This window comes from Octopus sinensis, unplaced genomic scaffold (assembly GCF_006345805.1).
Source record: "Octopus sinensis unplaced genomic scaffold, ASM634580v1 Contig15505, whole genome shotgun sequence".
Classification (NCBI taxonomy): Eukaryota; Metazoa; Mollusca; class Cephalopoda; order Octopoda; family Octopodidae; genus Octopus; species Octopus sinensis.
Window position 1 is genome coordinate 42,156 of NW_021833759.1, and position 10,008 is coordinate 52,163.

Sequence of the window (10,008 nt, forward strand, 5' to 3'; positions counted from 1 at the left end):
GTTGTCCGGAAAGTTCGTGCCGGTTTTTAAAGGAAAGAAAAAATTCAATAAATACTTGCCATTACATTTTTAATCGACCAAATATGAACCATTTTGTTGCGCAATGCATCTCCATCTTTCCTTTAACTTGAAAATATCTTCTTCCCAGAATTGAGGTGGTTTCATGGCAAAGAATTAATCAATGTATCTTTATCACGTCATCCAAGGAATTGAAATTTTTATCATTAAGAGTATTCTGAATAAGTGGAAATCCGAAGGAGTAATATCTGGTGAATATAGGGGGTGGGGTAACACATCTCAACCGAGCTGCAGCAATTTTTGCCTGGTTCCCAAAGCATCAAGTGCCAGAAATGAACGTTCTTATCTTCCATTTTAAAGGGTTACAGAATTAACACAGGTTATAGGAACATAAATCTTCTTCCACGAAAATATAGCTTAAACTGTGCTCTAAATGGCGGTGTAGTCAAATTCTATTTTATGGACTCAACCATGTTCTAAAATAAGTCGAAAGGTAAGCTGCTATAAGTCGGCACGAACTTTCTGGATAACCCAATAATATATATATATATACATGTGTGTGTATGTATGTGTGTGTGTGTGTGTGTGTGTGTGGAAGCGCAATGGCCCAGTGGTTAGCGCAGCGGACTCGCGGTCATAGGATCGAGGTTTCGATTCCTAGACCGGGCGTTGTGAGTGTTTATTGAGCGAAAACACCTAAAGCTCCACGAGGCTCCAGCAGTGGGTAGTGGCGATCCCTGCTGTACTCTTTCGCCACAACTTTCTCTCACTCTTTCTTCTGTTGGCCTGCTCGCTTAGCCAGCGGGGTGGCGTCACTTGATGGCTAAAACAATGCGAAGAGCATTGTGACCAGCGATGTGTAGCAACATCTGATAGCCTGGTCCGTCACGGTGATCACGGTGATCACGGTGAGATATATATATATATATACATTGACCGACGCATCGTGCACGGCTCAGTGTCAACAAGAATGCTGGGTTGACGCCAGAAAGGAGGCTTTACATTGTCTGCTAGAAGGTGCAGTCGTATCGCTCGCAACTGACAAAAAACCGAAGGGTATATGAGATAATGTAATCCTAAGCACATTATTCATCGGGAAAAAGATACTGTTTGGTCAGATCTGGCCTAGAATGTGGCCTAAGTTGTAAGGGTTTAACGTTTCAGATCAAAGTTGCTTTCTTGTCTATCTCAGTGAAACCAGGTTAAGCTGTAGATGGAACGTCTTGAATATGGGCAGACATGCACAATAATATTAAGCAGTTAAATATCGACCATTTTGTGAAGTTTATGCCTTGGCAGTAAGCATTAATTATATGAATGAACATAAATTCGCCACAGCGGTTTCTAGATATCAGAAACATCCCAACAAACGGGATGAGAAAAAAAAAAAAAACGCGAGGATTAGGGTGAGAACGAATTTAATCGTAGCTCTGTGTCAGTAACTAGATCAAGACCGACTTGCGGCTAAGGAAAAACGATAACAATATGAACAATACAATATCACTGAACGTGTTGCATAATTTTCTCTCTTCCTTACACATATGAATACGCAGCATAAACTGTAGACAACGCTCAAACAAATAGACATCGTCATGAGGACGCCCGTGGGAAAAAAGCAGCTGAATTTCAGAGTTAATTTCAACAGAGATGATATTTATACATAACAGCTTGTCTGGGTGTCAGAATGCTTGAACGTCTCACAGCTAGATGAAAGTTTAATGCGTATAGTCTCTGTTGTCTGTATATGAATATATATTCCCGATCATATTCAGTTTTTGTATATTCAAACACATAAACATACATGTATGTTCGAGTATTCTTTTACTCTTTTACTCTTTTACTTGTTTCAGTCATTTGACTGTGGCCATGCTGCAGCAGCGCTTTAAGTCGAGCAAATCGACCCCTAGGACTTATTCTTTGTAAGCCTAGTACTTATTCTATCGGTCTGTTTTGCCGAACCGCTCGGTCACGGGGACGTAAACACGCCAACGTCGGTTGTCAAGCGATGTTGGGGGAGACAAACACATACACACAAACATATACAACACGTATATATATATATATATATATATATATATATATATATATATATATATAGTCTTAATTCTAGGTGTGAATGCTTCACATGCGGCAAGCCGCTGTTTTTGCGGAATCGAAACCCATTTCTGGCGCAGTTTTGTCTTCAAGGCGTCGAACGAAGCATGAGGAGTGCTGGAGACCCTCTTCTCAAAAATGGACCCAACAGAAAAATCCAAAGGGTTTAGATTAAGGCTCCTTGAGGGCCAAACATCCTTGCTTATGAACAACGGAACGTTTCTCTGAATCCAGCGTTATGTCTGTTTGGAGCCGAGGAATGGTGCCGAGTCCTGTTGGAGACTCCAAGGTGCGCCTTGAAAGTGCTCATTCACCCATGATAGTAGCTCAGCTTCCAGAATGTCGCTAATATATCGCCGGGTCTTAATTTTAACACAAAACCTGGTGACATATTCCAGTTGCTCTCACAGCCGCCCAAACCATAAATGACTGTGGGTTCTGACGTCGATTTACGAGACGAGCTTTGACAGAGCCAGATACACTCTAAAGTCGGTTATTCTGGTGGTTTACTGTCTGTTGGACGTTAAATTTCTTTTCGGGGAAGGGTTCATCATCATCGTCACTATTATCATTATTATTATTATTATTATTATTAGTAGTAGTAGTAGTAGTAGTAGTAGTAGTAGTAGTAGTAGTAGTAGTAGCAGCAGCAACAACAGTAGTACTAGTAGTAGTAGTAGTAGCAGCAGCAGCAGCAGCAGCAGCAGCAGCAGTAGTAGTAGTAGTAGAGTAGTAGTAGTAGTAGTAGTAGTAGTAGTAGTAGTAGTAGTAGTTTGGTAAAATCCTTCGAGTGTGTGAAAGTATTGCTTTCATCTCACTATTGACAGCAAATTAAAGTACCTATTTCTTCATTGCCCACAAAGGGCTAAACATAGAGGGGAAAAACAAGGACAGACAAAGGGATTAAGTCTATTATATCGACCCCAGTGCGTAACTGGTACTTAATTTATCGACCCCAAAAGGATGAAAGGCAAAGTCGACCTCGGCGGAATTTGAACTCAGAACATAGCGGCAGACGAAATACCGCTAAGCATTTTGCCCGGCGTGCTAACGATTCTGCCAGCTCGCCGCCGTAACAAATTAAAGCACCAATCATGTGTGTGGAAGCACTCCGTCGGTTACGACGATGGGGGTTTCGGTTGATCCGAATCAACGGAACAGCCTGCTCGTGAAATTAACGTGTAAGTGGCTGAGCACTCCACAGACACGTGTACCCTTAACGTAGTTCTCGGGGATATTCAGCGTGACACAGAGAGTGACAAGGCCGGCCCTTTGAAATACAGGTACAACAGAAACAGGAAGTAAGAGTGAGAGAAAGTTGTGGTGAAAGAGTACAGCAGGGATCACCACCATCCCTGCCGGAGCCTCGTGGAGCTTTAGGTGTTTTCGCTCAATAAACACTCACAACGCCCGGTCTGAGAATCGAAATCGCGATCCTACGACCGCGAGTCCGCTGCCCTAACCACTGGGCCATTGTGCCTCCACACCAATCATGTAAAGGAGTTGATTTAATCGGCTAACTCCCTCCTCAAAAATTTAACCCCCTTGACCCTATACTAAGAACAATTCGTATTTTGTAGGGTATGCGTATTGTATGTTATGCAGAGAGTTTTGTTATCTGAGCAGTGCTATTGAATTGAAAATGTTTATTGTTTTGACTTGTATGTTATTAGTTGCATTATCATACTAAGCAGACGTAGCGAAATACCAGTTGCACTAAATATCCTTATTTTTAGTTTTCTTAAAGAAAAAGAAAATATAAAATGAAGAACAAAAAAATTATGTAAAATGCTGAGCTGCAAAGATAGATGTAGTAAGTATAAAAACCAACAGTTCATATATTATGCATATATATATATATATATATATATAATATATATATATATATATATATATATATATATAGTTAATCCAAACAAAACACACAAAAAAAAAACAAAAAAAAAACACAACAACGCGAGGACGTGGAACAAATAATATATATATATATATACATATGTATGTATGTATATATATATATACATACACATATATATATACATACTATATATATGCACACATATATATGCATATTATATATATATACTTATATATATATGTGTATGTGTATGTGTATATATATATATATACAAGTATATATATATATATACATGTATGTATATATATATATATGTGTGTAATATATATATATGTATATACATATACATATAAGCATTCACACACGCGCACATACATATATAAATATACATATGCACGTTTGTATAACGTTTCGTCATTTAATACAATGAAAACAGTCACAAACTAACTTTTCTGTAAACTATCTGTGTTTTTTGTGTGTGTGTGTGTGAGTGTGTGTGTGTGTGTGTGCGTGTGTGAGTGTGTGTGTGTGTTTCTCTTTCTCTTTCTCTATACACACATATTATATACTACAGATATATATATATATATATATATATACAATATAATATATATATATATATATATATTATATATAATATTATATGTATATATATTACTACAGATATATATATACACATGTATATATACTACAAATATATTATGTATATGTATATATAATATATATATATATATATATATATATATATACACGAAACAATAAACACAAAAGAAAACACTATACCAGAAACATCATACGAAAACGATACCAAAAAATAACACACACGTCTCTAGATAGAATAACAATATTTTTCTTTCTCTATGAGAAAATATCCTATAATACGATATACTGTACAAGATACTATTTTGATAGTGTGTTTAGCAGTAAAAGTGGTTAAATCTGTCGTTGCTTTTGTTGTTCTGTAGCCCAGGGTCAATGCTTTTTGCGCTGAGCTATGAAAACGATTCTTCGATGATTTTGTTTCCTCGTCTACCTCGGACTACTCCTATTTCGTGTAAGGCGGTATAGCCTGATTTTAAGTAGATCTGCCTGCTAGGTTTTATCGTAGATGCTCCTACGGCACTGAGTATTATTTCAAATTTCGGTTCAAGGCCAGATTTTTTGGGGGGAGGGGGCAAGGAGATTACATCAACCCCACTATTCAACAGGTACTTATTTTATCGATCCCCAAAAGAATGAAAGGCAAGGTCGACCTAGACAAAATTGTAACTCAGAATGTAAAATTGGATGAAATGCCACTGAGCATTTGTTACACTCGATTGCCACCTCAGTTAGTCGCATTCTTCACATCTGCTTAGTGAGTGAGACTTTCGGTGCTGGCTTGGTCAACTAGAAAGAGCAACCAAATCTGCTCCATACCTTACAATAAGAGTATGTTAGGTAATATAGTTCGTGATATGCAAAATGGGAAGTAATCACTTCCAAAAGGTATTTCAGCGTAGATCTGTTGGATCAGATTTTGCTTGTGGTGAAATAAGGAGTGGCTGTGTGGTAAGTAGCTTGCTTACGAACCACATGCTTCCGGGTTCAGTCCCACTGCCTGGCACCTTGGGCAAGTGTCTTCTACTATAGCCTCGGGCCGACCAAAACTTGAGTGGATTTGGTAGACGTAAACTGAAAGAAGCCCGTCATATATATGTATATATATATATATATGTGTGTGTGTATGTGTGTATTTGTCCCCGCCAACATCGCTTGACAACCGATGGGGGTGTGTTTACTTCCCCGTTACCTAGCGGGTCGGCAAAAGAGACCGATAGAATAAGTACTAGGCTTACAAAGAATAAGTCCCGGGTGTCGATTTGTTCGACTAAAGGCGGTGCTCCAGCACGGCCACATTCAAATAACTGAAACAAATAAAAGAGTAAAAGAGAATTGGTTTTGCTTCGCTGAAATAGAGGACTTCTGGAACCGTGTGGCGGTTAGTATTAAACTTATTGCATTATTTCATTTCGTATCTCACATCTTCACTTCAAAGCCTTTACTTTCTTAGTAACCAATTCTTTTCTAATTTTGCAACAAGCCCAGCAATTTTGAGAGTAAGAGTATGACGATACCATCACTAGATATTACTTTCCTCTATCGACCCCGAGAGGATGAAAAATAAAATTCATTCGATGGGGTTTGAACTTGGAGCACATACCTGGAATGCTAACTCGACAACGTTGAACTTTATTTAGAAAGAAAAGAACACTGAAAATCATGATAAATCAATGATTCCCTTGTTTCGTTCAACATCCTCCAACATCTTTCATTGAGGAACATTTTGAGCGGAATGGGATACTCGTCCTGAAGAAAAATGCTAAATGGGTCCCACCCTCAAGGTCATGCTTATCTTGATATAAGAACACCACGTCATGCACATATGGTTGTGATGCATGTGCTTGGTGCATCCTTATCAGACGGGTAGTGTTCTTCTTCAATGCATCTTCTACTAATGGGAATATTGAACGGGCAGATGTCTTTAAACCTTTGACATCGCGACAGAGTTGACCCTGTTAAAGGCTTAAGGGCACAGAAAGACCGAGTGAAGGTATGAAACAACGTCATTCATATATCTCAAGTTTCTATTTGAACTTAAGCTGCAAAGTTCTTGACGGGCCGCCTCCATCTGTCCTTCTGCAACGGCGCTTGCGGTGGTTTGGCCATGCATGTAGGCGTCCGGTGGGTGAACTGAGCCGTGATGTCCTTCTCCCAACTCCAATTCCCAACTTGCGGAAAAGCACGGGTGGGCAGCTGAAGACCTGGGTTACGATGATCAAGGAGGACCTCCCCGTGCTCACGGGACCGCAGGTGGTCGGCCTGCGCCGATGGGACCGTGACTGGTTCACTATCTCCAGTGAACTGGTGCAGGACCGTCTTGCGAGGACTGCCATGGTTCGAGATGCCTCGAAGGTGGTAGAAGAGGCCGACTCAACCCGCCCAGGGTGAATGTCATCACAAGTAAGAAAGTTCTTGAACAAACACGAGAAGTCATCCTGTTTGGATTCCGTCCTATGCTCTATTGTTTTCGTGACTATTACATTATTTTCTCGAACGTGGAAGCGTGAAGATTTCTGGTTTAACTCAGAAGTATTTGGACTCAGAAAGAAAACAGCCTGAATGAATATAGCAAGACATTTAGTCCGCCTGCTCTGACGATTCTGCCACTCCACTCCTTTCGTGTACTTGTTTGTGTATATGAGCATCTTTGTATATTGTGCATCTGTATATGTACGTGCGTGGAGGTGCAATGGACCAGTGGTTAGGGCAGCGGACTCGCTGTCGGAGGATCGCGGTTTCGATTCCCAGACCGGGCATTGTGTGTGTTTATTGAGTGAAAACACCCAAAGCTCCGACAGGGCGTGGTGGCGACCCCTGTTGTACTCTTTCGCCCCAACATTCTCTCACTGTTTCTTGAGGAACGCTGCGATGGACTGGCGTCCCGTCCAGCCGGGGGGAACACATGTGCCAAAGGAACCGGGAAACCGGGCCCATGAACCTGGATAGGCTTGAAAATGGCGCATAACAAAAATATTTACGTGCACGCTCGCTGCGTTAGGTTCTTGACGTCATGTATCTGACAAGAACAAGCTGGACACCACGCAAGAAAAAATCAGTTTAGGTTTCTGAGACGTTCTTGGGTAAAGTTACTCAGATTACACTGACGATGCATCATCGTATTTTTTTTCTTGTTGTTTTTTTTTTTTTTTACTTTCAGCAATAAAAAGTGAAGGATTTATATTGTTTTCTGTTTTAAAAGAAGCAGCAAACAACGTGGCTAGGCATATGTTGCTTTTACGGTCGCACCACACAACCCGGAGCAAACGCTTGTTGATCACATGTGGCGCCATCATTCTTGCATCAAAGGCAACTAGACGACAGCCTAGATTAGCGAACGCACACACACACACACATACACACACACATACACACATACACACACACGTATAAATATATATATTTATGCACACACACACATACACTGTTATCTTAGCTAAAAGGCCGATATATATATGTAGATAAATTTATATGTAGCGAGAGAGGGATATATATATATATATAAATACACACACACGCGCGCACACAGACACACACATATATGCACGCACACTCAGGTAGGTATAATGAGTGCATAGTTTTACTTACGTTTGTATTTCTTAACATATGTAAACACTAAACAAGAAAACCCATAAACATAGGTAATGTATTAAAAATATTTCAGAGAAGTGAATATATAACTTCTCTGAAATATTTTTCACTAAACAATTTTTGATCTATAAAGAAAATTAAATTGAAGTTGACGCATATTTCTGCAAAATTAAAAAAAATTAAAAGAAACTCTGTATCCAAGGTGTCACAGTTACTGTTATGCAAACTAGACAGAGCAATAACCTGTATTCGAGTTTGTATATACTTTAAATAGCGATTATCTACATGGGACAAAGATAGGTATTCCTATTCTGGTGGATGTCTAATGATATATAAGAAATCGGTTCAATCTATGCATGTTTTACTGGCAATAATAATAATAATAATAATAATAATAATAATAAACTTTATTGTTTAACCACACCGCTTATTACCATAATCTGGCTGCAATTGTATGTTTCTTAAAATGATATACGTAAATACGCTTAGTTACTCCAGATCATTGTGTAGTGTATTATATTAGTGCAACACTTAGATCGATCGATCGATAGATAGAGAGAGAGAGAGATTAATGCACACATAGACAACAAAAGATTATTGTGCAAGGCAACATGCAGTGGGATTGAACCATACGTCCCCCACAGTACGAATATATTAGTGTGTATGTACACATATATATACGTGTGCATATATAATTATGTATATGCATACATATACACAGATACATATATATATATTTATACATATATATATATACGTATATATATATATATATATATACATACACACACATATTTATATATATATATATATATATAATATATATATATATATATATATATATATATATAATATATATATATATATGTTGTTTGTCTCCATTTATCATCCAAAATGGAAACGATCACCATTCCTCCATATGATCGGCATGACAATTTTTTTGAGATATTATGATATTCTCCTCAACATGAAACCAATGGTAACCTAAATAAACACACACAGACGCACACACACAAATATAGATAGACAGATAATACATATATATTCATACCCACATGTATGAGTATATATATATATATATATGTATGTGTGTGTGTGTGTGTGTGTGTTTGTTTGTGGGAGGTGAGTGTATACTTGTGTGTAAATATGAAACTAGATAAAAATAGGCAGTTTGAGAGTGTGGGTGTTGTATTACAATTTATTTTAGTTTAGTTAACTAGGAATGTATGCGTAGGACTTGTGTTTCAACTACGTCAAAACGGCATCAAACACTACATGACGTCAAAGTTAAACGGAATGTTTCGATACTGAATGAAATTTTCTTTGCTAAGATCAACATTTCAGTAATTATACTGTGGTGGTTTGTCACTAAACTATTCGCTAACACTGCTAAAATAACATTGCGTTGGACAGTAGCAACAACAACAGTGATTTCAATAGAAATATCAAGAAAGATTTCATACAGTTGTTTGACCTGCTGGAAGAATGTAATCAACATTGCCCTTAAATCACACTCTACCCTCTCATAAGAAGAAGACTGCTTTGTAGCAGCACTTGATTCCGGATTAAGGGCTCACTGTACAGTATTCTGGGCAAGTTTCCTTCTACTGTAGACCCGTGGCGACAAATGACTTGTGAGTGGGTTTATTAAATAGAGACTGTGTGGAAAACCGGAACCCCGCAAGCCGGAAGCTCTATGTGTGTGCGCGCGCATCTCTGTGTGTATGTATGCATCTCTTGTGTGTGTGTGTCCCTCATCCTCACTTGATAACCAGCGTTGGTTTGTTTACGTCCGCGTAAGAAAACAGTTTAGCAAACGAAACCGATCGAATAAGTACCAGGCTAAA

The 10,008-nt window shown here is 38.6% G+C and overlaps 1 long non-coding RNA gene across 1 annotated transcript; it reads right to left on the reverse strand.

Annotated features, from left to right (window-relative positions):
* Positions 1 to 760: 760 nt before the first annotated feature.
* LOC118761594 lies at positions 761 to 7,550 on the reverse strand. The gene is made up of 3 exons (XR_004997493.1): positions 7,421 to 7,550; positions 7,186 to 7,187; positions 761 to 796 (listed from the first exon to the last, which is right to left on the reverse strand). It is a non-coding gene; the product is annotated as an uncharacterized LOC118761594 (long non-coding RNA).
* Positions 7,551 to 10,008: the final 2,458 nt, after the last annotated feature.